General features: G+C 34.6%; 1 long non-coding RNA gene across 1 annotated transcript; it reads left to right on the top strand.

Moving 5' to 3' along the window:
- Positions 1-27,551, top strand: LOC141483591 (uncharacterized). The gene is made up of 3 exons (XR_012466177.1): positions 1-256; positions 2,033-2,183; positions 27,358-27,551. It is a non-coding gene; the product is annotated as an uncharacterized lncRNA (long non-coding RNA).

Genomic DNA, 27,551 nt, shown 5'->3' with positions numbered 1-27,551 from the left:
GATTGTAGCATTTGTAGCCATCACAGTCTTGTGGGTGGCCTGTGGTAGCCATTTTAGTTTTTGATTTCTTGTGGGAGTGCAGCACGACTTTCAACGAAAATTTCATATTTAAGATACCCGTTCATTAATTTGTTTTTGATAAGTGGGAATAAAATTATATGGAATGGGATCACTGCTTCTTCTGGAAAATCACAACTTTTTTTGTGAAATTTCACAGCAACTTCAGCAATGGAATCTTATCCAGACTAATCCAGAGGTGAGTTGGGGTCTGTTTTTCAGTAACTTGAGATTGTATTTGATTTGAATACAGAAGGCGGCATTATTTTTGGTTTCAACTATACATTTTTCAAATACGTAATACAAAGCTTTCTTGAAACGATCCAGGAATAACACATTTTCAATATTATCAAAACCATGTTTCTGTACCAAGAGGGAAAAAGGTTGAAGGTACTAGGTGTTAGGTACTATTTTAATATTTTGATCTACTTTTTGTAGAGACACGTCTCTAAAATGAACTGTTCTTCCACTCAACCTTCATAAATTATCAGTAATGATTTTACACTTAGACAATGTGTTTTATTTTCAGAATAAAAGGTGAAGAGAAAAAAAAGTTTATGATAAGTTTGTATATATAAGCGATGGCGCAGAAAAAAAATGGGCATATTTCAATGAAATGAAGATGAAAAAAAAAGAATATAAAATGACTGGTGACTCGCACCTGATTACTGTTGATTTTGAAGTAAATATAACTTTAGGTGATTTTTGGAATGTGAGATGCATTCGTGTTTTATCTTCTGGGAGATTTCATTATTCTGGTGATTTGAAATGAAAATGAGCATTTGAATGTTTCTGTTCTAGAGGCTGGAGGAGTCAAAATATCGTTGAACCTCAACATTCAAACTGTGGATGTCTGAACCAAAATAATTTTTTTATGTAGATAATACAGGGTTTCATTCATAATAATGAAGTTTTTATAACTCAGAAAAAATAATTAGAGAGATGGTTGAAGCAAACAACTGATCCTGCAAAACCATTTTTTCATAAATCTAGAGAATCTCACTGTCTCATATTTATATATACTCACAGCTATATTATATGCTCATAAAAATTAAAATAAATATACTACTGAGGCAGTGATACACGAATACAATACCAAAAGCAAGGAGATCATTAGAACAGCTAAAATGAATTCGGTGAATACTGAAAAACAATCCGAAGCATTAAAAAATCTGTTTAAAAATCTGTTTTTTCCGTTAATCAGCTGTAGTCCCCATATAAACGACAACTCTCAGAAGTTGAGAAACTTGTGCGAGCTAAAGACTAACGAGGTCTTACCTTTTAACTTGTTATTCCTAACACGGCAAAATATATAACTCTTCCGAAAGATCAGATTGAAACAAATTCTGTTGAATGTGGAACCATATGATTTGAAAAAATATATTTTGAAGCAAATCACTAAAATTATTGTTTTTATTTGACGTGTTTTCTTGCAATGTTGTGTGTACCATGTATATAGTGTGTTGTATAAAGAAATGTTCATATGAAATAAAAATAATATATTATATCAAGAATGGAAAAATGTTTCATTTGAAAAACTTGTGAAGCGGGCACTTGTAAGCTAAGCATTTTACAAAATAAATGAAGTCATTGGTGCAGTTTGGAAAATTTAACAATTTAACGAAATGGCACTTTTATAGCTAGTTTTTCAAATCATGTACTATTGTATTATGAAGACCAATACATTCTTATCTAATCTTATAATCCTATGAGTGAGATTTGCACTATGTACATGTCTCCTTTTAGCCATGTTCAACTGTCTGATGTCTTGTAATTTATGTGATATCCTCTAACGTCTACAAATTCCAAAAATAAGTGATGTATAAAGATGAATATTATATATTTATATCAACTCAGGCCTATAAATGCTGGGTTTTTGTTTTAAAAGAGCCAATTGCTTCAACCTATTTCGTCATTTTATAACATAATCTTATTGATTTTGATCAATATATTTATGTCCAATATTGTTTTTCAGGTGATTGGCTTCACAAATTTGTAGACCGGTTTGTGTACTATTCACACTTTAATGTTGGTTGAATGGTTGTTCCATTTCGCAGATAGTTGTAATTGGATAGCTGTCAATTAGACCATCAACGAAATAATTGCCAGATTTTCAATTGCAAAAGGTAACTATTTAATAATTTGTCAAGCTATTTTTCTAGAAGATTGAATTTGAATATATTCGTTTTCCTGAGGTATGGGTGAGTTATAAATGTAAAGAGAAAAATGTAACAAAAACAATCAAACTGGTAAAAAAAATGATTATATATATATATATATATATATATATATATATATATATATATATATATATATATATATATATATATATATATATATATATATATATATATATATATATATATATATATATACATTGTACGTTGACTCCGCAACTTTATCATTTCACAGCTTCAAGTGCTGAGTTTAAAATTCAGGCACACTACCGTGTTTTTGTAAATATTTTTTTTTATGAACTCTTCTTTCCTTTTCATAATCAATTGAACAGTTTTGAATATACCATTTACTAATGTTTTTTGAATTTTCCTAGTTACACGAAGTTACTATACGAGGTCTGTTCACAAAATGAGGTGAAGGCCTAACGACTCCGTGCCCTTAATAATCTCCTACTATCCTACTGAGATTTTTTGCGTTGAGTGACTATTTGGTCATTCTACCATACTGGTTGCGGTCTGATGATTCCATTCTTCCTTGTTGAGAGATAAAAGCGCCCACGAGAGGGCGCTTTTGATTGTTCTTGAGAGGCTCTCAAGATCATTTATGCCAGTGTGCAACTCAGGAATTGTGTTATGGAAGTTCTTCGCGTCTATGTGCTTTGTAGGAAACCATACCAACTCACGTTTCTTTCATTCGAAACATTATTTTATGTTATGCTTTGAGATCGCGGAGGATGCTGGTAGACTCCGTCGACTTTTTCATTGTATTATTTGTAGTCTTTTCCATCTCGTTTTGTGGTGGATCCTTGATTGGTCTCTCTTTCTGTATCCCATTCACTTGTCTCACTTCTTTGGTTGGTCTCTTTGCCTTCTGTTTGTGTCTGGTTCTTTTTCATGGCGTATTTGAAAACGGGGCACCTAGTCATGTTCGTAAGACCAGCATTTCACACATCTGTTTACTTTCAGCCGCCTCTTTAGCTTGCACCTCGCTAGTCCTACCTTCAGGTATTCCCCGATAGAACTGTTTTGGTCATTTATTTTGGCTCCCTCCCTGTTAGGAATTTATGGAAGATGGCTTCCGTCATCTTCTGCAGGTCGAGCACCGACATGCTTTCCGCGTGGTGCATATCCACCTTTCGGTCCGTTGCAGTCTTATCTTTCAGTTTGTTCCAAATGTCTGGCTCCGTGCCGTCGTGGTTTATTTTAATTGTCTTTTTTGTCAGTTGGACGTTGAGTCCTTTGATTCTGGTTGTCTGCTCCCATTCATTTGTGGGTCCTTCGGTAAGGCAAGGACTACTTTGACTGCTGTGTTATTTGCTGTTAAAGGGTTGCCGATAATCACTTTAGTGTCTTCTGACAGTCCTAGTCTTTGCATATAATGACTCGGATGACAATTTCCTGTGAGAAGGCTTGTTAGACATCGTAGTTCATCCCTACTATAGTCCAACTATTTGGTATCAGGCATCGAAGGGTGATATACATCATTACCATCGGAATTGACCAATCATTGTAGTGCATTTTTTCTGAAATTTTGTGTGAATTTTTTATTTTGTTGACATGTGATCAGAAATACCTAGGATTGTTACATATTCTCTCTATGACTTCAATACGACTTTTGTAACATTTTGGCTAATCGATTTACAGTAAGCTCTCAGGTTAGAAACATTTATATAATCCTTATCCAAGCCAAATTGTTGGTAGAGTTTATGATACTTTTTTTTTCTCTGACCAACTGCCATAACTGAGGAGTGAACCAAGAAGTAAAATTTGATCAATTACATTTTTTTACATAAAGCTTGAAAGCATTACGCAAGACTTCGTAGATATAAGAAACTTCTTGATTGATATCATTGTGGTAATTGAGCATATGCAAGTCCACACAAGATATGTATTCATTTATGGAGCCATAGTCGACGTTTTTCAAATCATTAAAAGTATTCAATGTAATCGAGTGTATAGCTAGAAGTGTGTGTTATAATGCTAAATGAAAGAGAAGAGTGATGAATGCTAGCCTGTAGTAGTGGGTCCATTGAAAGTTGAATTATTGTGTCATGTCTGTTGAAGAAAACTAAATCTAAGAAGGTATTTTTACTATTAGAAATACTACTAAGTTGATATAGATTCAACTAACAACAACAATTCAATATCAAAGCGGGTGAATTCGGGTTACAAGTGACATTTAGCCTCATATTATCATTATCCCATTTGGCATCAGGCATAGTCCTCAGCTAGAATGAGCAAGCTGTTTGGATACTCATTATGAATATCTTCTACAGTTTCACAAGTCTTGGGGGATGATGGTGGAATGTAAGCACAGCAAAAAATAATTGAGGAGTTGCCGTATTCGGTTATCACAAAAGTATGTTCAACATTGTTATGCACAGTTATTGAGTTAGCTTTGATTCTAGAAATGACTATCACTCAGTACTCCTCCTCCACGTTTGTCGCTCCCGGTAGATTCTATGTCACATCTGAATTTATTGGGAAATATTTGTAATATACAATTGTAATAAAGTTCATAATGATGAAAAAAAAAATTACATAGATAATATAATATAACGTAATAGTCAAAACCTAAAATAAAATGTTGGACATGTACATACTATATAATACCCAAAACCAAAAATAATCTGTTATGTAACAGCATCATTATTAAAATCTTCCTAAAATGTTACACATGTACAGGGTCATAAGTTATCATCCATATATTCTTTGAGAGAATAATTGGATTTATCTAGGAGCAACTCTGATTTGATTGTTATAACTGTTTTTTTTGTACCTACTTGGAAGTTTATTGTACAATGTAATGGCCATAAGCCTGGGACATGATTCAGATACAACTAATCTGTGTGTTGGCACTTCCAACTGTAGGGAATTTCTAGTATTTAATTTAATTTAATATTTAATTAAATATTTAATATAATCATATTATACAAAAGCACTGTAACAATAGGATTCTCAAAATCAATATACAATTTTTATACAATTTATACAATTGAAAATGATAACAATACAATAAATATGATAAATATGATATGATATATACACACACACATATACATATATACATATATATATATATATATATGTATATATATATATATGTATATATATATATATATATATATATGTATATGTATATATATATGTATATATATATATATATATATATGTATATATATATATATATATATATATGTATATATATATGTATATATATGTATATATATATATATATATATATATATATATATATATATATATATATATATATATATATATATACATACATACATATACCATACATTTTTACTAGGAAATATAATATACATTTTATAGTTCAGCAAGTTAATCGAGGATTTGGTTAGCTATACTAATTTCTGATTACATTACTGAGTTTGGCACCTAAGTGATTGAACACTTGTATTGTGCAACTCTATTATATATGCGGATTTCAAATAAGTCTTGTAACAAAATGGCTTAGGAATAATATTAAAACATAATGAAAACTTCATAAGCGTATGTCAGCAAAGAAGTGTAAATGTTGCATTAATTTATTTATTCAGTATTTTTAGAAAGGTGTAATAATTATGAAAAATATATTTTTTTGATAGAACACTGAATTTCTTGAGATTTTTTTTTCTTTTATACTGGATGGAAGAAGGTTGAATGCTTTAGGTAAAGTATATATTAAACATCTATGAACAATATTTTTGTTGCAGTTGGGAATTCTTAAGTGATGGTTTGTAGTACTTCTGGTTGTATAGTTATGTGAAGGATGGTTCTGATATTGCTTGTATTTGTAGGCATATATACATAGGCTATGAAAATATAGAGATCTTATGTCACCAACGTCTTCATTATAAAGTAGTGTTGTCTGATAAAGTTTTGTTTTCCTATATATTATTTTTAATATATAATTTTGAATGACATTTAGTTTTTGTAGAGCATTTTTGTACATTCCTCCCCATACTAGAATACCATAACGAAAGAGTGACTCTGCCAGTGATTTGTAAATTAATAAAAGGAGATTTTTAGAGAGGATATCTCGTAGTTGATAAAATTTATATATAAGCTTCCTCACTTTATTTGTTAGATAGTCAATATGGTTACTCCATTTTAAGTTTTTATCTATTATAACCCCTAAGTACTTGATTTCTTTCAACTCTGTGATTTCCTCCTTGATGTTCTTAATTTTTATACTACTGAAGGAGGGTCTATTAACATCTGTTGTTGAGAATGCCATATAGTGTGTTTTCTTGACATTCAGGGATAATTGGTACTTATCCAACCAGTTTTTGGCAATTTCCATATCTCTTTGCAGAAAATCTTTTGTCTCAGTCCATGTATTGCCATTAAACAACATGACGGTATCATCCGCATACGATATTACTTTTGCATTTGTTGATGAAGATAAGAATGCGTTGATATATGTTAAAAAGAGAATAGGTCCAAGTACTGTGCCCTGAGGTACTCCTATTTTTATCGTTCTTGGATCACTTAAGGTGTCATTCAGTTTAACTATTTGTGTTCTATCTGAGAGATAACTGCGAAAGACATTCAATACTGTCCCACGTACTCCATAACATTCCAGCTTTTCATGATTCACGGTATCAAATGCTTTCGCTAAGTCAAGAAACACTGCGATACATTTCTTATTAGCATCTAATTTTTCAGTTACTTCTGTTATGACCGAGCACATTGCATCAGTGGTAGACTTACCATTTCTAAATCCAAACTGCTGTTGGTGGATTAAATCGTTTGAGTCTAGAAAGTGTATTAACCGATCTTTCAAACATTTTTCAAATAATTTTCCAAAATTATTGATAACACTAATGGGTCTGTAGTTACATATATCAGTTTTATCCCCAGATTTATATATGGGTGATACAACTGATGATTTAAATTGCACTGGAACGATGTTTGTTTGGAATATGAGATTGAATATATGTACTAAAGGTGTGAGAATATGTAAATGAATTTTTTTTAATATATCAGTTTTGATTCCAGCAATGCCTGGTGAACTACTATTTTTTGAAGAAGAAATGTGTTTAATCAATTCATTTTCTGTTACTGGAGTTAGAAACATGCTATTTGTATTAGTCAATATATTTTCAGTAATGTCAGGATCACCTGTGATATTTTTATGCATATTAAGTCCAATATTGATAAAATAATTGTTACAAAAGTCTGCCATTATTTTTTTATCACTAATAAAATCTCCATTTTCATCAGTAAGTTTAATATTATTTTCTTTCACTGTCTTTGTGTTTGTAGCGTCTGCGATTAAATTGTAAATTTTTTTCATATTATTTTAACAGTCATGGATATGTTTACGGTAGTATTCATTTTTAGATTTTTTCAATAGTTTATTCAGTTTATTTCTGTAAGATTTGTATTCCTGCTCTAATTCAGGAGAAAAATTGTTCAGTAGCCTCATTTTCAATTTGTCCCTGTTTTTAATAGATGTGATAAGTCCTTCTGTTATCCAGGGTTTAATTTTAATTACTTTTTTTGAGTAGTTGAGGGGGATTTTTGAATTTACTAGGTATTCATTTAATGTATTCATAAAGAGATCAGTTGCTTTCTGAGCTTCATTAACTAATAAGATATTTTGCCAATTCTCTTCTTTGATTGAGGATATCAATTTATTTATATTAATTTTAGTATATTTATTTTTATTTTCCCTACTGACATTATTTTCCTTCTCACTTTTTGCAATATTTAGTAGTATTGGATAGTGATCTGTGATAAAACATTTAAGAATGTATGTATCAAATGTAAAATTATTATTCATATCAGCTTGGTTTTTTACAAATAGATGGTCAATACAGGACTTACTATCATGGGTTTCTCGTGTGGGCTCTGAAATATAAGGTAGGAAGCCGTGTTTGAACAACATTGAAAGATATTTGTTAACATTGATGTCATTCTCATTTAGCAAGTCTATATTAATATCACCTACTATAATTTCAATGTTGTGGTTTGCTCTGTTTTGATCTAGAAAAGTATCAAAGTCTTCGATGAAAGAAATCAAGTTACTAGGGATCGGCCTATACATAGCAAAAATTCTTAGTGAAATTTTACCGATTTTTAATGTTATTACACTAACAGTGACACCACTAACTGATAGTTTTTGGTGAGAAATACAAAAATTGAGATCAGATTTAATAAGGATCAATGCTCCATCATTTCTGTTAAAGTCACCTCCATTGTGAATTGTTGTATAACCAGGAATATTAAAATTGTTAGACGTTGCACTCTGGAAACATTCGCTTAAAACAAAAATATCACAGGAATTGAAGTTATAGGTACCAATAATGGCTAATAACTCATTAAAGTTTTTACATGCACTTCTTATGTTGAAGTGCATCAGATTCAGATATTTATCAGATGTGACGATTCTATATTCCATTGGGTCAATGTAGTGTCCACGATGATTTAGTTCAGATTGATTTAGAGTGTCTAACATTAAATCCTCATCCAATATTACCATTGAGTGGGATAATCAATTTTAGACTTTAAATTTTCGATGTGATATTTGTATGTGGGACATTCCATGTCAATGGAATAATGATCTGTTTTATAGTTCAAATTGTACCTGTCATTAGATGTAACACAATTTATACAACATTTATTATTCTTGGGACAATCTTTTTGTAGATGCTCTTCACTGCAAAGGGGGCAAATTAACTTATTGTTACAGTCCTGTACTTTATGATAGAATCCTTGGCATCGGAAGCAGTGGGGCACTGTCAAATCTTCGTACACGGGATATCTTCTCCATCCAATGCAAACTTTTTTTATATGCATTAATTGACTGAAGTTTGCAGCTGAGCATTCACCAAAAATTGTATTTTGTTTGTCTTTAACTTTTTTTACGTAGGTTACAGAAAAGTCTGATAGAAATTCATTTTGATTCAGAATCATTGCCTCTATTTCTTCTTTAGAGAGATTTTGTTCAAAATTGGTTATCTTTACCCTGGGATTGCGTAATTTGGATGTTGTGATGTCATATGCATCGTGGAGTTTATTTTTTGCTGCTATTTCTAAAACTTCTGCATCTTGTTTAGTCTGACATTTAACAATCATTATTCCCCCTTTTCTCAGCTTGACTTTTTTTATACCAATTTTCAGATTTGTCGGGTTGATATTTGCATCAATATCTGCCTTGGTCGTTGTGGGATCCTGATTAGTCTTGGGTTTGATAATGATATCAGGAACGTTTATTTGGGTAGTCATATTTGGATTCAAGTTCTGTTCACATTTTGTTGCTTTTGTTTGAGTTATGGTAGGAACATTGTTGATGTATTTTATGGTTAGGTTCATTTCTCCTCTACTTTTGCGGGATTTTAATTCATCTCTTGAGTTTTTAATAATTCACGTCTGATCATTTCCTATTTTAACATGTGGCTTGTTGATTTTTTTCTTATTTCTCAACAACCTTACAGCCGAATCTGCATTTGAAAAAAATACTTTTAATGATCTTGATCTCTCACCGAGTTTTCCTACTCTCATTGATTTGACAATCAGATCAAAGTTGGTAAACGTCAGTTGCCTCTTTGTGCATCTTATTCTGAGGACCATCAACAATACTCTGGTAGGTTGTACACCATTATATTTTTTTGCCCTAACTTTTCTTTCTTCATGTTCACAGAAGAGTGCTTCGAAGTTTGTTATATCACTTTGTTTTCTAATATTGCTCTGCGGAATATTCTGCTGCCTTATGACAAGTCATCAAGACGTCAAGACGTTTTTAATTTTTTTATTTGTTTTTGAAGTTAGGAATGATCCTCAAACCATCTTGACAACTTTCACAGAAGTATTTGAGAGCTCTCTTGGTTTTAAGCTGCATACATTTTATATCTGCAGTGGAATTCTAAGACAGCTATCTTATCGTTTGAGACGACAGTAGGAATTCTAAGTAGTAGTTGGTATCGTTTCGTGTATCAAATTTTCATAATTTCATCTGATAGGTGTAGATCTATCGTTTAAAGATTTCGATATATGTTTCTCTTTTCAATAGTACATGTTTCCCTTTTCAACATTTCAAAATCCTAACCTGAAAATGAAATAGATTAAAGTATTTGCGGATGTTTTGCGATTTGTTTATTAAAAAATTAAACAACAATTATGCTGCCCATAGTTCACCAAGGAATTATGCAGAATAATCCACCTATAAGGCGATTAAGAAGACATATTCCAATTAAGGAATAGATACAATACATTCGATCTTCCTGAAAGAAGATTTCTTGAATTGTATCGGTTACATAAACATTTGACAAGACGATTGATAGTGGTATTAACCCCCCATTTGAGGTCACCTCGCATAAGAGGAGGTATTGCAATAGAAAGTAAAATATTTTGCGCTCTCCATTTCTATGCCACAGGGACTTACCAGAGGGGTGTTGGTGAGCAATTTTTTTTCAGTTTGAGTCAAATTGCAGTTCATCGAGCAATACATAGAGTATCAATTCGATTAGTTGAAGTGATGGGTGCAGAATTTATAGTATTCCCTCAGAATATTCGGGAAAGGAATGTATTGAAAATGGCTTTCATGGAGAAATGGCATTTTCCGGGAGGGCTATTGATTGTACCCATGTTGCCATCTTTAAACCACCTGGTGATGAACATAATTTCATTAATAGAAAGGGTTACCATTCTCTGAATTGCCAAGTTATCTGTGATCACCGTATGAAAATAAATAATATTTTGTCCAACTATGGAGGATCCACTCATGACTCTTTTATATGGAGCCACTCATTGATAAAGAATTATATGCAAGAAATTTAAGAATCTGGGGAACAAGCTTGGTTAATTGGAGATTCTGGCTACCTACTTCAGCCATTTCTAATGACACCTTTTCAAAACCCCCTTGAAAATAGTCCCGAATCTAGGTTTAATCATGCCCACATTAGAGCAAGTAATTGCTTCGAAAGATGTTTTGGCATCCTAAAAATGAGATTTCACTGTCTTTTGAAGGAGCGTACTTTGAGATACAATCCTGATTTTGTAGCCAATTTATTGAAGGCTTGTGCTGTTTCACACAATATGTGTGTGGATGCAAACATACCCATCGATGAAAACAATGATAAACGGTGACGTCCTGATTGCAGAACCACTCAATAATCAAGGACAATTTGCTGTAGAAGGAATGAAAGTTAGAGATATAATTGGCAGCAGTATTACCAATAATTTTTTTGTAAACCTATACCAAATATGTTGTGATTGGAACATTTATATTGTCATAAAATCGATTTCTCTTGCGAACATACAGATATTTCAAAAAAACAAGTATATGATACAATGCATATGTTAAACGTCGCAAAGTCTATGTAATTTTGTCGTTTTTTGATTTTTTTCACCAATCTGTGCAATAATTTGAATGAGGACTGTTGTGTGTAGTGTGAAGAACTTTGAGAATTTCACGTAAATATATTTAATGAATAATAATATCGACAATATATTTGAATAATATGCGAGAGATAAATCAAAATGATGTGTACGTCTCTTCGACTTGTAGTGGACTGTTCCGGGCCGATGTGAAACTCGTTCCTCGCCTCTCCCCGCTACGGCTCAGTTGTAACTGTCTGCAGTGGAATGTGGACAGGGTCGTAATCGGCACAAAATGGCCCCCGCCTTGAAACACTCCAGGGTTTCAAAATGGGTTAGAGTTGATGCGGCAGAATGCAGATTTTAACTACGGGACGTTTTAGTTCTCCGGTGGTGGTTTTGATGGTTACAGAACGTATGACACCATCGATACCTTTGTGGATTTGTAAAATTCTGCCCATCTTCCATTTCAGTGGTGGTAGACCATCCTCCTTAACGAGTACCATAAGACCAATTTTGATCAGCTGAGGATGTTGCATTTTCCACTTCACTCGTGTTTGAAGATTGGAAACATATTCCTTTGTCCATCTAGACCAAAAGTGTTGGACGATTTGCTGGGTCCTTTGGAATCTTGAGAGACGATTCTCCTTGAGGTTCAATAAGCTCGGTTCTGGTAGCGCTGTCAGGCTTTCACCAATTAGAAAATGTGCCGGGGTGAGAGGAGTTAGGTCATTGGGGTCAGTTGAAATAGGATAAAGCGGTCGGGAATTAAGACACGCTTCTATTTGACATAATACGGTGTAAAATTCTTCAAAATTTAAGGATGCATTGCCCATTACTCGTTTTAAGTGATACTTGGTAGACTTCACGCCTGCCTCCCAAATACCACAAAAATGTGGTGCATTAGGGGTAATAAAATGCCATTGAATACCTTCAGTTGTGAGATGTTCAGTAATATTTTTCTTGTAGGAATCAAAGAAAAGTTTTATTTCATTATTGGCGCCTACAAAGGTGGTACCGTTGTCCGAATAGATTTCTGAGCATTTACCTCGCCTGGACATAAAACGCCGTAGACATGCCAAAAAACATTCTGATGTTAGATCGCTCACGACTTCTAAATGTAAAGCCTTCGTTGAAAAGCAGACAAATAATGCAATATATGCCTTGAAAGTTTTGAAATTTCTTCCCTTTCTATCACGTAGTTGAAACGGTCCCGCATAATCCACTCCCGATATAGAAAATGGGCGTGACGGAGTCATTCGCGACGGCGGAAGATTAGCCATTATGTACTCTTGTGTTTTAGCCTTACACCGGAAGCATCGCACGCATTCGTGTACAACCCTTTTTACTAAGTTGCGGCCTGATAGTGGCCAAAATCTTTCTCTTATTGATGCCAAAAGGGCTTGAGGACCTGTGTGAAGAAGCCTAATGTGTTCCTGACGCACAATTGTTAGGGTAAAATGACAATTTGAAGGTAGTACTGCTGGATGTTTCTTTAAATAGTTATAGTTAGACTGTTGTAATCGTCCACCCACACGAATAATCTTACTCGTGGTATCGTAAAAAGGATTTAGGCTCAAAATTTTACTCTTTTTGTGAAGTAATTTAGATTGTGATAGTTTTCGAAAATCATCAGGAAAGTAAACCCTCTGTATAATATGAATAAGAAAGTATAACGATTCATCAAGCTCAACTGTTTTTAAGGTACCTTGACGTTTAGGATCATTTCTGTGTTTAATATTGTTCAAAAACCTCAAAAAATAGGCAAAGATACGTTGCAACTTCATTATAGAAGAGCGTGATTCAATGAAGTTTAAAATATAGTCGAGAAAGCCATCGTTTGTGTTAACGAAAGATACAGTCTTATTACGCACTTCAGGAAGTTCGAAAGATTGAATAGAATTTTCAAGTTCCTTTGATGGCCAATTGAGTTCACACTGAACAAGCCATGAAGGACCGTGAAACCAGAGTTCAGACTTTGTCAGATCGATTGGCGATACTCCACGCGATAGTAAATCAGCTGGATTATCCTGCGATTTGACGTGTTTCCATGACTTAGAATTCGAAATATTCTGTATTTTTGCAACCCGATTGGCTACGAACGTTTTTAGAATATGTGGAGACGTGTTTATCCATGAGATGCATATCGTGGAGTCACACCAATAAATAATTTTTTCAATGTTCCAACTAGATGAACGTGCCTTGTCTACAAGCTCGGCTAGAAGAAGTGCTCCAGACAATTCCAATCTAGGTATTGTTAACACCTTTAGAGGTGCAACGCGAGTTTTTGCACAATATATGAATGAATGAATGAATGAAAGTTTATTGACTACCTTACATTACATAATGTTTGTAGTAAGTCCAAATGATATCTAAAAAGAGTACAACACATAGAGAAACAAGATAAGATAAAATAAAATTTTAAAATATAGTACACTACTACTAGCTATTGTAAAGTGTCGCAGTGGCGAGTGCATTCCATAGAAATACACTAGCGATGTCGAAAATGCTCCATGAAATCACTGACAGAATAAAAACAATTAGTTAGTAAAAATTCTTTTAAGCGCTTCTTGAATGTATTGTTTGATAGGATTTTGTATTCCTGCGGTAACAGGTTGTAAAGATTATAATTTAGAGAGTTTTTCTGTGATTTGGTTAAGCGAAAACGATCAGTACGAATATTGCCTGCAGCTCTGGTATAATGATTGTGAATATCGGATTGTTTGCGCAGACACATTCGATTTTTGTGGATCTCGAGCAGAACCGAGAAAATGAATAATGAAGGCAAAGGCAATATGCGTAATTGGGCAAAAAGGGGCTGGCAGTGATCACGAAAATTCACATTGGCAAGTATCCTGATTGCTTTTTTTTGAAGTCGGAAAATATCTACAGCACTAGAGGCGTTCCCCCAGAGTACAATCCCATAAGTAATGACAGAGTGAAATAATGAAAAATATACATTTTTGAGTGTTGGAAAACTTGTAATTGGCTTCAGTTGACGAAGCAAAAAAATTGAGCTGGCCAATTTACCTCGTAGGTCATCTGTATGATTTTGCCAAGATAATTTACTATCTATGTTTATGCCTAACAATTTCACACTGTTATCACTCGACATAGTACTAGACAAAGAAAAGGTGAGATTCTTTGTTTTTTCATTATTCAGTTTTAGTTTATTTAATGAAAACCACGTTTCAGCACTTGAGAGTGAAATTTTTACAGACTGTTGCAAATCCGGCAAGGTGTCACCTGAAAAGATGAGCGTAGTATCGTCAGCAAATAAAACTGACTTATAGGGATGTAAAAAATTAGGTAGATCATTGATGTAAATGATGAATAATAGAGGGCCGAGGACTGAGCCCTGGGGCACTCCATGTTTGATAGGTTTATAATTAGATGTACAGCTGTTATATGTGACAGCTTGTAAACGATTTGTTAAATATGAGGCAATGAGCGATAAAGCTACACCTCTTATTCCATAGAACTGCAGCTTATCCAGAAGAATAGAGTGAGAGATGCAATCAAACGCCTTAGATAGGTCGCAGAGTGTGATGGCGGTTATCTTGCCCTCCTCAAGGCCCTCGATCACATCACTCACCACCTTGAGAACAGCTTGCGATGTTGATCTCTCTCTTCTGAATCCGAATTGTGAGTGGGTAAAAAACCTGTTTTGTTCAAAATAGTTGTATAGACGCTGTTTCAGGAGAGTCTCGATTATTTTACTGAAGATAGAGATGATAGTTATTGGTCGATAATTATTCGTATCCGAAAGGTTCCCTTTTTTATGAAGAGGTAAGACTTTTGATATTTTGAAAGCATCCGGGTAGATACCAGACAAGAAAATCAGATTTATGAGGGAGGTGATATGCTTTACAATTATATCAGCTACTTCCTTGATGACGAAGCTGTTCAGTTCGTAAGAATCCAAGCAACCTGAGTTGTTTAGACTATTTATGGTAGTTAGGACTTCATGTTCTGTGACCGGAGATAGAAAGAATGAACTGTTTGGGGTAGGGAAATTACGATAGTTTAAGAGTTCCGTGTCCGCCGTTGCAGGAATTGACTTTATTATGTTAGCGGCAATTTCAACAAAAAATTCATTGAAAGTCTCAGCAGACAAGGAGTCATCTTGGAGGTTGCTTGCATTTTTATTTTTATTTCTTTCGAAATTTACAATTTTCCATGACGCTTTACACTTATTCTTAGCTGACGAAATGAAATTGTCATAAGCTAATCTTTTGCTGTTTTTTAATTGTTTATTATAATCTTTCTTGAAACTCCTGAAGACAGCAATGTCGACAGGTTTTTTGCTGACCTCTGAAATAGCTTTGAGAGTGGAGAGTTTGTCTCTTTTTTCCCTCAAAGAATCATCAAACCAATTTACTGGAGATTTCCTGACTTTTTCACGGCATTTTTTCAGAGGAAAAATATCAACGATCAGCTGTCTAAAGGTGTTTGTTATAAAATGAGATAAGTAGTTAACATCTCGATTGGTTTCAAAAATAGACCAGTCCATATTTAAGAGGGAATTTCTTAGCCTACATATGCCATTTTTTGAAAAAAACCTTTTAACTAAAGGTTTATTTGGAAAAAGGTTTTTTTTTCTATTTATAGCAATTACTTGTGCTCTGTGATCTGAAATACATGGTTCCCAGACACCAGCCGTGAAAACATGGTTGTTCAAGTTGGTAAAAATGTTGTCAATGCAGGAAGCCGATGTAGCTGTTACTCTGGTGTAATCATTAATAGTAGCTGCGAAACCAAAGGATGTCAATAAATCTTTTAATTTTTTACCAGAGGGTGATAAATGATTTAGATCGATATTTATATCACCCGTTATAACTACATCCAAACCAGACTCTGCCGCCACACCAATGGCACCTTCAAAACTCTCCAAAAAATCCTCTACATTGCCTTTTGGTGATCTGTAAACTGTTAAAACGACTAGTTTAATATCAATCAGAACTATTGCACAAAATTCAGCATTTTGTTCTGCGTTGAATGCAGACAAGTCTAAGGTCAGATATCTTAGTCCCGATTTTGTATAAATTGCAGTGCCACCTCTACTTAAACGAGTCCTGCAATAATAAGCTGCCAGGAGGTAGCTATCTAAGTTGATGATGGACAGATTATTTTCAGTCTGCCAGTGTTCAGACACGCAAACAATGTCGAAGGGCAATTCTGACAGCATCAAATCAAACATTTCTATTTTATTCGACAAACACTGTGCGTTTAAATGGAATACACTCACCTCAGTTTGGCTATTTAGAACGTCACATAAATCAACATCGTTTACAGTATTGGTAGGATTCATCGGACAGCCTCTGTTGAAGGTGCTTTCTGAAAATTTTCTCGTTTTCTTTTAAATTGGAAACGTCTTATTACCGATCCTGTAGGCCAAATTGCGGGATCCAAAACTTCGTCAAGGCGCTCCAGAGGAAATGACACTTTGTACGTAGAAGATAGGTCATTTCTATTCCATTCCACACAGGTGAACGGTACAGTGGGAACAGTCTCAGCTAATAGACTCTTCACATCTTCAACTGTCATTTCAGATGCTATTTTCGAGACATGTAAATGACCTTGTCTCGGAATCGTTTTAAAATTCTTCACCTCGTTACTGCCAAAAATAGGTTGAAATCTTTGTTTATGTTTTTTGTCGGGGGAATTCCCATCAGAGGAACCACCTGTGTTCGAGTTGCTTTTTGCGGGAACTACTTTTTCCGATGTTTTTGCCATTTGGCTGTATGAGGCATGGTTTTTGTTTTCACGAGGACTTTTTCCATTCTTAACATTGACGATAGTATTTTTTTCAGACGACATTTGTTTGTTGACTGAGTTGCTGTTTGAGTGAGGGACAAGTATCGATGATGAATTGTTAATACTTGCTTGTTTTAACAATAAGATAAGATCTTCCTGTTCATTACATTAGATTGGAAGTACAGTTGCCGAGTGTATCGGAACATCTTATATAGATACAAGCGCCGTAAGCGGTTTGTGAAGCATCGCAATACCCGTGGAATTGTACAGATACAGGGTTGGGACATGATGCTTGTCGCGGTATTTTTATCGAGTTTAGGCACTGCACTGCAATTGAGATTGATAATTCGACCATTCAGTATGTAGGTTGCTGGGAAGTGACTCATCCCATGACAACTTGAGTTTCCAGAGTTCTTGTAGAATAATTTTTGCCCTAATTGTAACAGGTGAAAAAATCCCAAGAGGGTCAAAAATCTGAGCGGTTAGTGATAATATCTGACGTTTTGAAATTTTAGAACCATGTTGAGAAGTATTGATACAGTATTGGAGACAGTCATCTATCGGATTCCATAGTAATCCGAGTGTTTTATTTTGATCCCTGTCACCTATGTGTAAGAGATCAGGATTACAATCAAGAAGCAAATGTTTATTATTTGATATCCATTTTCTCAATGGAAAACCGTAGGAGAGTAGAAGTTTAGAAATATTTTCTTTAATATAATTGATCTCCTCTACCAGTGATCTTCTCACCACCAGTGAGAAGATCATCGACGTAAAAGTCGTGTAAAATAATGTCAGCAATTTTTGGAAACTCATGCTTGTTAAGATGTGCAACTTCTTGCAGTGATCTGATAGCCAGAAACGCTGAAGATGCCAAACCATACGTGATTGTGTTCAATTCGTAAACCTGAATTTCACTTTCAGGATGGAAACGCCATAATATCTTTTGGAAATCGCGTTGTGATTCATGGACAAGCACTTGACGGTACATTTTTGTTATGTCTGCACTCAGAACATAATTGTGTTGTCGAAATCTCAATAGAATATGAAATAAATTATCTTGAATGGTGGGTCCTACCATCATGATATCGTTAATTGATATACCAGTCGTGGTTTTAGCGGATCCATCAAAGACTACTCTCAATTTTGTAGTTGTCGAATCTTTCAATACGCAATGATGCGGAAGAAAGAAACCTGAATCGTCACTTTGATGTTCAGCTAAAGACATGTGACCGAGTTGAATATATTCTTCAATGAACTGGTGATATTGTACCTTTATGTTGGGATTTCTTTCAAGTTTTTTCTCAAGATTGCGAAACCTGTTTTCGGCTATTGTTTTAGACTGACCGAGAACAAATTCATTTTGTTTAAATGGAATTGTTACTACAAAGCGACCGTCTATGGTTCTCTGTATGATTTCCTTGAAGTGTTTCTCACAATAGTTTTCTTCATCGGATAGGAATGAAATTTTTGGAAATTCCTCTAACTCCCAAAATTTTGCAACTTGAGATTCTAAATTATGTGTTGAAATACAGCTGTGGTAAGTTTTGAAACTTTCACTTGCAGTACGTAAAGGACCTGATACTAACCATCGCAATTTAGTTTTTTGTAGTGTTGGAAGACCATCGCCAAGTTTTATTTGACCAATACTCAAAAGATCCCAAAATGTGTCTGCCCCTATCAATATGTCTATGGGAGTAGGTTTATCGAAATGTGGATCAGCCAAATTCAGTTTACCCGGAATATTCATTTTTGTTGAATGTAAAGATGAGGAAGGCAAGTAGCTCGTTATTTGAGGCAGAACTATACAAGAAATTGTTTTTTCAAAATTATTAATATTAGATCTGAACCTGAGTGAAACAGAAAATTGTACCTTATTACTCATTTGGTTTATACCAGTGACTGACATATTGATTGAATGCCTTTTCAAACGTAAGATATTGGACATTTTTTCTGAAATAAAATTCACCTGGCTCCCACTATCAAGCAGAACTCTACAATAATGTGTGTTATTAAATTCATCAAAAACTTTAATTATTGCAGTAGAGAGTAATACCTGAGGAGGAGTAGATAAACTAGTAGTTAATGTATGTTGTAAGTTAAATTCATCGGCATCTACATTAGACGCGCCCGAATTATTTAAAGTTATGTCATTAACAGGTTTACCACTCTCCCCTACCCGGTTGTTTTCGAAATGTAACATACTATGGTGTATCTTTCCGCACCTTCTACAACCCGCTGACTTACACTCCTTTGTGCGGTGATTAGAGCCCAAACAATTTATACACAGTCTCAGACGTTTTGCTGTACTCAGTCTTTCGACTGCCGTCAATTTAATAAATTCCGAACATAAATACAGCGTGTGATTATTTTTGCATAAAGGGCAAACTATTTTATTTGAGCTTGTAGCGAAAGATTTTGCTTGTCTTTGCGATTGTTTCATAATACGCTTAGATCCTTCCCCGCGTTCAGAATCTAGAGATAATAGAATTCGACATCGTTCTTTCAAAAACTCTAACAGGTCTTTACGAGTTGGTATATTTTTCGAATCAGTTCGAGATTCCCATTCACGTTCACGTCAAATTTTGTTGTTGCCAGATGTACAATTAAGTCATCCCATTGGTCTATAGGACGTTTCAACACTTCCAAGGCATTCAGATTTTTTTCAATACCATCAAGTAATGAATTCAATCCATAATATGACTCTTCTTTAAGTGAAGGTATTTCAAAAAGAGCTTTTACATGGTTTTTGATCAATGCTTGTTCATCTTCAAATCTATCTTTCAGTAAATTCCATGCAACTTCATAGTTGTCGTTGCATATTTGTAACGACGCAATTTTTTCCGCGGCATTTCCTTCTAAAGAACGACGCAAATAGTGAAATTTTTGAACGTTAGACATAGTTTGATTGTCATGAATGATTGACTTGAAACTATCCCGAAAAAACAACCATTGATCAAGTGAGCCATCAAAAGTAGGTAATTTGAGTTGTGGTAAACGAAAGTTTGAATTATTATCGTTGGCTAAGTTACTATTAGTACCAGAATTCTGTGATATGCTATCGTTAGCGATCTCTTTTGAAGTTATAAATTTTTTAACAGCAGAGGTAATTGCATAAAAATCGTTTTCGAACTTTCCCCTTTCAATAAAATGGATAGTGAGATGATTAGTTTCGAAATCCGCGTCATCAGCTTCAATTGCAAGTTGAGCGAGGTTAAATTCCTCCAAAAGTTCCTCGGCTTTGTTAAGCCGACGTTGTAAATCGTCGAGATCGACATTATCAAGGTCCTTGACCGAGTGGAAGTAATTCGTGAATCTCGTCAAAGAACCTTTTATACTAGTCCGTTTTATTTTTTTATGTTAGACATGCTGTACCTGAATAACGAAACGCGTTGTATCTACCAAGTATCAAGTGCGTTTCAGCGAATATAAGTTTATTTTATGTCAAATAAATTCGCGTAGAGTAGGAATGAAGTGAAAAAAGGAAGGCAGTAACCTGTTGCTATGTCGAAAATATTCAGCAAACTGCTTCTTCCATTCGTGCTCGAAGAACCATGTTGTGTGTAGTGTGAAGAACTTTGAGAATTTCACGTAAATATATTTAATGAATAATAATATCGACAATATATTTGAATAATATGCGAGAGATAAATCAAAATGATGTGTACGTCTCTTCGACTTGTAGTGGACTGTTCCGGGCCGATGTGAAACTCGTTCCTCGCCTCTCCCCGCTACGGCTCAGTTGTAACTGTCTGCAGTGGAATGTGGACAGGGTCGTAATCGGCACAACAAGGACTAAACTATCTATTTGTGAAATAAAGAGAAGATTCAAACATAATTATTAATACTCCAGTACAAAATCAGGTACATTCGAACTAAAAATAAATATAGCTTTCTATAACAATAAAATAAAAACAATCTCTGATGTTCCACAAAATGATGAAGTACAACAAAACCATTCATTTGTTACCACATGAATGGAAGGCTGCTTTCTATTCCAGTTCTGGGGAGGTACTTTCTTCAAAAATCACTTGCCCACCTAGAAGCTGTTATTTTTGTTAAATTCATTCATTTATATCATAGCATTTGTTGTTACCTGTGGCATATAATTGTTTAAAGTTCTCAATTCATTTGCAACATCTTTCAAATTGGAAGCAATATCGCTCAAGGAAGATTTTAATGTATTTTTTATATTTTTTAACTCTTCATTGGTGTGACAAAAATGTATAGAATGATTCTTGTTAATTCTTCTCATCGAGATTTTCAAAGAATCATTTGGAGATTTGATCCCAAATTACCGCTACAAGATTATCGTCTTCGTACTGTAACTTACGGTATGAACTGCTCGCCCTTTCTTGCGCTCAGAACACTTGAACAATTAGTTAAAGATGAAGGTGGTACTTTTCCGCTCGCTTCACTCGCACTCAGTGCCACCTGCTATATTGACGACTTCGTGATGTCTATTCCTACCTTTGAAAAGGCTCACCAACTCAAAACTGAAATTATTACCTTATCACGAAAAGGGGGCTTCGAACTTCGAAAGTGGTCTAGCAATGACCTTTCTTTGCTCTCTGATTTGCCTCCCTCTTATTTGTCCAACGAACCGCACACGTTTTCTGAAGATATCGATTCTTGTCTGAAAATTTTGGGATTGCGTTGGAATCCTTCTGCTGATTGTTTTTCTTTCATTGTCTCTGCAATTCCAAATCGTCCTTGTACTGAACGAACAATTTTATCCGAATTAGCTCGCATATATGATCCTCTAGGATTCATTTCTCCAGTTACATTTTTTTGCAAACATCTCATTCAACAGCTATGGTTGGCCGGTATTGGTTGGGATGATATTCCCAATAATGAAATTATTCGTATCTGGAATCAGTATCAAACTGATCTACCCGTTTTATCCAGTCTCAAAATTCCGCGTATGTTCACAAACTCCCAAGCAAATGCTTATGAAATTCACGGATTTGGCGATGCATCTGAGAAAGGATATGCTTGTGTTATTTATCTGCGTTCTTTTGATGCCAATGGAGTGAATCATGTTAGGTTCCTATGTGGAAAGTCCAAAGTTGCACCAACTAAGAAAATTACTATTCCGCGTTTGGAGTTATGTGCAGCCGTTTTATTAACGAAGCTGATTTCATCAATCATTTATCTTATTACACATCAATTAAATCTGAAACGTGTTTACTGTTGGTCCGACTCCCAAATAGTGTTATATTGGATTAAGGGTCATCCACACCGTTGGAAGACATTTGTATCAAATCGTGTGACATTCATCAGGGAGAAAGTCGCTCCTGAACATTGGTATTACGTAGATACCACCAATAATCTGGCGGATGCTGCTTCCAGAGGTTTGTTACCCCGTCAGATGATATCACATTCTATGTGGTTCACCGGTCCGCCTTTCCTTAAAAAACAAGATGAATGGCTTAATTCGCCTTCTCTACCCCTTGCACCCCCGGTGGAGGAGGAAAAATCAATTCCAGTATTTTTAACCTCTAGTACTGACCATGTCATTGATATTTTATTAGAAACGGATTCTTATTTCAGATCGCTACAAAATGTTCTAGTTTACTTGCTACGTTTTATCAACAATTCGAAAAAACCTTCTCAAAAATTCTTAGGCTCAATTTTGCCTTGCGAGCGCCACAACGCTCTTGTTAGACTTGTTCGACATGTCCAAAGTATCCATTTTTCTGTAGAAATCAAAAGTAAACGTTTTTCAAAACCTTTGAGAAAACTTCAAGTTTTTTTGGATTCTGAGGGAATTTTACTTGTTGGAGGTCGTCTGAAACATGCCTCCCTCTCCCATTCTGCCAAATATTCTATGTTGCTTCCACGTTCAAGTCGTTTGACTATACTTTTGATCAAATATTTTCATGAGACGTTTTTTCATGCAGGTTTTCGCACGACTCATTTCCTTCTGTCGCAACAATTTTGGATTTTATCTCCAAAAAGAGCTATCAATTCAGTTCTCTCTCAATGTATTCCATGCTGGAAACAAAATCCTAAGACTTTTCAACCCCTCATGGGGAATTTGCCTATTTCTCGAGTTTCTCAAGTTAAACCATTTTCTCACTCAGGTGTCGATTATGGGGGACCCTTTTCGATAACTCTCAGTCGCCATCGTGGTGTGAAAACAATAAAAGCATATTTATGCATTTTTGTTTGTTTCGCTAACAAGGCGGTTCATCTTGAACTTGCCAGCGATCTTTCTACTGACAGTTTTTTAGCAGCTTTGCAAAGGTTTATTGCACGTCGTGGACGTGTATCCTATATTTATAGCGACTGTGGCACAAATTTTTTAGGTGCCCAGCGTCAATTACTCCGTTTGCTCGAATCTTCAGCGTCTCACGAGAATATTGTTTTTCATCCTACTCCGGCAAGTGCACCTCTTTTCAATGGGATATGCGAAGCCGGAGTAAAGAGCGTTAAATCACATTTGGCTCGTGTTATCGGCCAACAAATCCTCACCTACGAAAAATTTTATACCGTGTTAACATTAATTGAATCCATCTTGAATTCGCGACCCTTAACGCCCACGAGCGCCGATGTTGATGATATCAACACCCTCACTCCCGGCCATTTGCACACTTTGCAGCAAAGAGGTAGGTGGTTGGATGGCGGTACTTCCCCTCGCATCGGTACTCTTGTGCTTATCAAAACTGATAACCTTCCCCCATGCAAGTGGTCGCTCGGCCGTATCTCCAAATTGCATTTTGGTGATGATCAAGTCGCGAGGGTAGCAACAATTAAAACAACGCATGGTACCTTGAAGCGCCCCCTGGTCAAGTTGTGTCCACTTCCACTTGAATAGTACACGACTTTTCAACTTTTCTTTTCGGCATTTTTTGTTTTTATTTGATGTTTTGAATATTTATTATTAATTTTATTCAGTTATATATTAGAAAATGCCTTCTGCATTTTGCGGGCCAGTAAATGTTGCGGAACGGCTAACATACTCATTTTTATTTTCTTAATTTTGCCTCATCCTGTACCCTCAAAACGACTTCAATATGATTGCGCCCTCTGTGGTGTGTTGGATCGATGAAAAGGGACGAACGTTGTTGTTGTTGTATTGTTTTTCTGTGTGGTTGTTTGTCCGCCATTCTCGACTGCCCAGTTCAACTGTGAATATTCGTTTTTTGCTGATAATATTTATGTTTATCACACCGCATAATATCGTGCTTCTTGATACACGGATTAGCTTCGATTCCAAGAACTGGTACCAATCTCAGGACTTTGATGAGACAGCCGCAATCCACTCAAGGTAAGTCGTCTTTGAGGGATTTACTTTAACATTTTGTTCAGTATCATAACGGTATACAGTCCCTACTGTTCCTATTACCGTTCCGTTACTAATGGTTTCCCTGAATTCATTGTGGAAGTCCATTTTGTGTCTCTTATGTGGTGGTTATCATCTCTCTGGGGCATAGTTTTTGATGTTGAAGATATCTTCGATGCTGATGGTTCATCAAGACTATTTTCGCAGGACTCTGGTTCAAGGGATACAGGTACACCACATTCTGGATCATTTAATCCCACGCAGCAGCCTTTTTTTTAATGAATACTTTAGATCTGACCAGGACTACAAACGAAAGCTCTAACAAGTTATAAAAAATCTAAGTATTTGAGACTTTGGTTTACCTTTTGCCATTTTTCAGTAGGTTTTGTTCTATATCCTAGATTCTAGATCATTCAGATTATGCGCCAATTCATCTCAATGTTTTTATACAAATCCTTTACTCGAGGACCAACAAATTTACCTGTAGCCAGGAAAGAGTGCTTCTCCATGGCCTCTAACATAATTTGCCAAGTGCAAATTATGTTAGAATGACATTTTTATAAAAAATAATGACATTTTCATAAAAAATAATGACATTTCTTCAATGACCAAAAAATAAAAAATTGCTGATTTTACTATTCCTAACAATTGGGTACTTCACTTGTTTTTCACATGAAACCATAAAACATAGAAATATTCATGCATAAAACGTGCAAAACACACATTTCCACGTGAATGTAGGACCTCCTTAAGACAAATTCCGACGATAACCGATCATTCTTCCGTGAGAGAGTTAGAATAGCAATGTACTATCGTTTCGATTCGCGTCTCGTCTCGCACCGATACGATACGAGCAATTGTTAGAATTCCACCTCTGAAGCGGTAAGAATCGCACAGATGTAATGAATCCATTGGTTAGACCCATCACATGTACAGTATTGGTCATTGTTTATATTGAGTTCACATTTCAGAGACAACATAGTTTTAGCAAATTGTTGGGCAACCCTGTTTGTACCTAATGGTTCAGTATTCATTAATGGAATAAAAAAAAGTTTTTCCCAGATGTGTTTTTTGTTAGCTCTATAAAAACACTATGAATATCACTGTTTGTTGTGAAAATTGATATTATAAACACGATTATCTCTTCAGTTTATCAATTTCTGTAGATCAAACTTCACATCTCCAAAGATGAACACTTTATGAACATTTTGATACAAGATCCAACTATTGATACGCATTACAGACAACCGAAATAGGTACAAGAAACCATGTGCTAAATACTAAGATTGAACCAGTTCCAAGTTCTAAATGTATAGATATTAATATATTAAAGAAATGCACTGTATATAAAAAAAATGAAAACAGGTTCAAGAAAAATGAGGACTTGCACTCGCATGACTCACGAATGAAAAGAAGTCTACACCAGAGTTACTCACGATTACAAATCTGCCGGAACTCGCCTGACTATATAGGAGTTGAATTATATAATAAATTTAAATGTATATTTGAGCTTAAACGATATTCCTATAATATTCTAATATATCATTTAGCATTAAAGTCTAACGTTTTCTGACAGAACAAATATTTTATAGAAGAATTTCTCAACTTTTAAAAATGTGTTTTCGTTTCTCAACTTTTAGAATGTGTTTAGTTTGTTTAATATTAATTTTTAAAATCTTGACTCACTAATATTCATAATTAAAATTATGACTTACCAATTTTAATTATAACTTTGATTTCACTTATATATAGTGTTACATATCTTTTGTTCCATCGATTATGTTGGATTTTCTTTCAGTTTTTTAAAATTCATGGTTGTAACAGTGGAACCTGTATTGCGTACTTAGTATGTTGTCTCTAGAAACAATTGCCTGAATTTGTTTTCGTATTCGTGGGAATGCATATTAACTGTTGCATAATCCGTATCTGCGGGAATAATTTCAATATTACCGTCGGATCTGAGAGATTTGAGTGCAATACTTTCAAGTTTAGTTTTAAGATTACTTTCAACTTGATATGGTTGAGAAAGAACAGTTTGGCAGTCAGACCTGAAATCACCAGAAGTTTCTGTAGATACATTGTGAGATGTGGATTCTATAGTTTATATGCTGTATCTTGTAAAACTTCAGTGATGAATAAACATATCTATCTGTCTATCTATCTAATCAGATCCAAAGTTGGAACTAATTTACCACCGTCTTTTCCCCAATTGATCATTTCGCATATTCAAGAAAATACGTTTTTGTTTCTCTTCATATAGCTTTTGGAATTTGGATTCTGTTTCTGGTATTGTAAAAATAAATATATGATTTCTAAATGCAATCATAGATATAATTATAAGCAGACGGAAGGAGATGTTGAATCATCAAATATAAACAAATATTGAAAGTTTTTGAGTCCTTCGTAACTAATTGTGAGTTCATGTCATATCAGTTCAATGCAGTTAAAGAAATGATTTGAAAAATATCAAATCCTTGTTTTATGATAGTACTTCAGGTTTCATTTGATCACGGCCTACCAGCCTGGATTTTGTTCTCTTCAATCATGACTCCTGATGTGAAAGTCCGTGTTCATATATTATTTACTTCAAAACAGTAATATTTTTATTCAAATTTAGTATTTCTCTCCATAAAGGCTTTATCTGCGATTTTTATTTCAGGGGAGGGGGGAAGTGAAAACTCAGAAATGTTTATATGACTTATTTTTAGTGGATTAAATTGAATTGAAATTTGTTTTTTTTTTCAGAATGTCTGCACAAGAACTGATCAATTTGGAGATACACTTCAGGATGCTGCAGGTGGTAGTATATCAAGGATACAGATGAGTTACTTGGAATGTAGTTTCCTTTTTTATTGATGTAAATATTTTATCTCAATCTTAGTGAGACATATTTTCCCATGTAAATGATTGAAATAAAAGTACATAACTTTGTTTGGAAA

The sequence above is a fragment of the Leptinotarsa decemlineata genome, unplaced genomic scaffold (assembly GCF_025532065.1).
Source record: "Leptinotarsa decemlineata unplaced genomic scaffold, Ldec_3_MD MMD2_P_RNA_scaffold_14, whole genome shotgun sequence".
Classification (NCBI taxonomy): domain Eukaryota; kingdom Metazoa; phylum Arthropoda; class Insecta; order Coleoptera; family Chrysomelidae; genus Leptinotarsa; species Leptinotarsa decemlineata.
The sequence above is the reverse complement of the archived record's forward strand: the minus strand, read 5'-3'. Positions and strand labels throughout refer to the sequence as shown.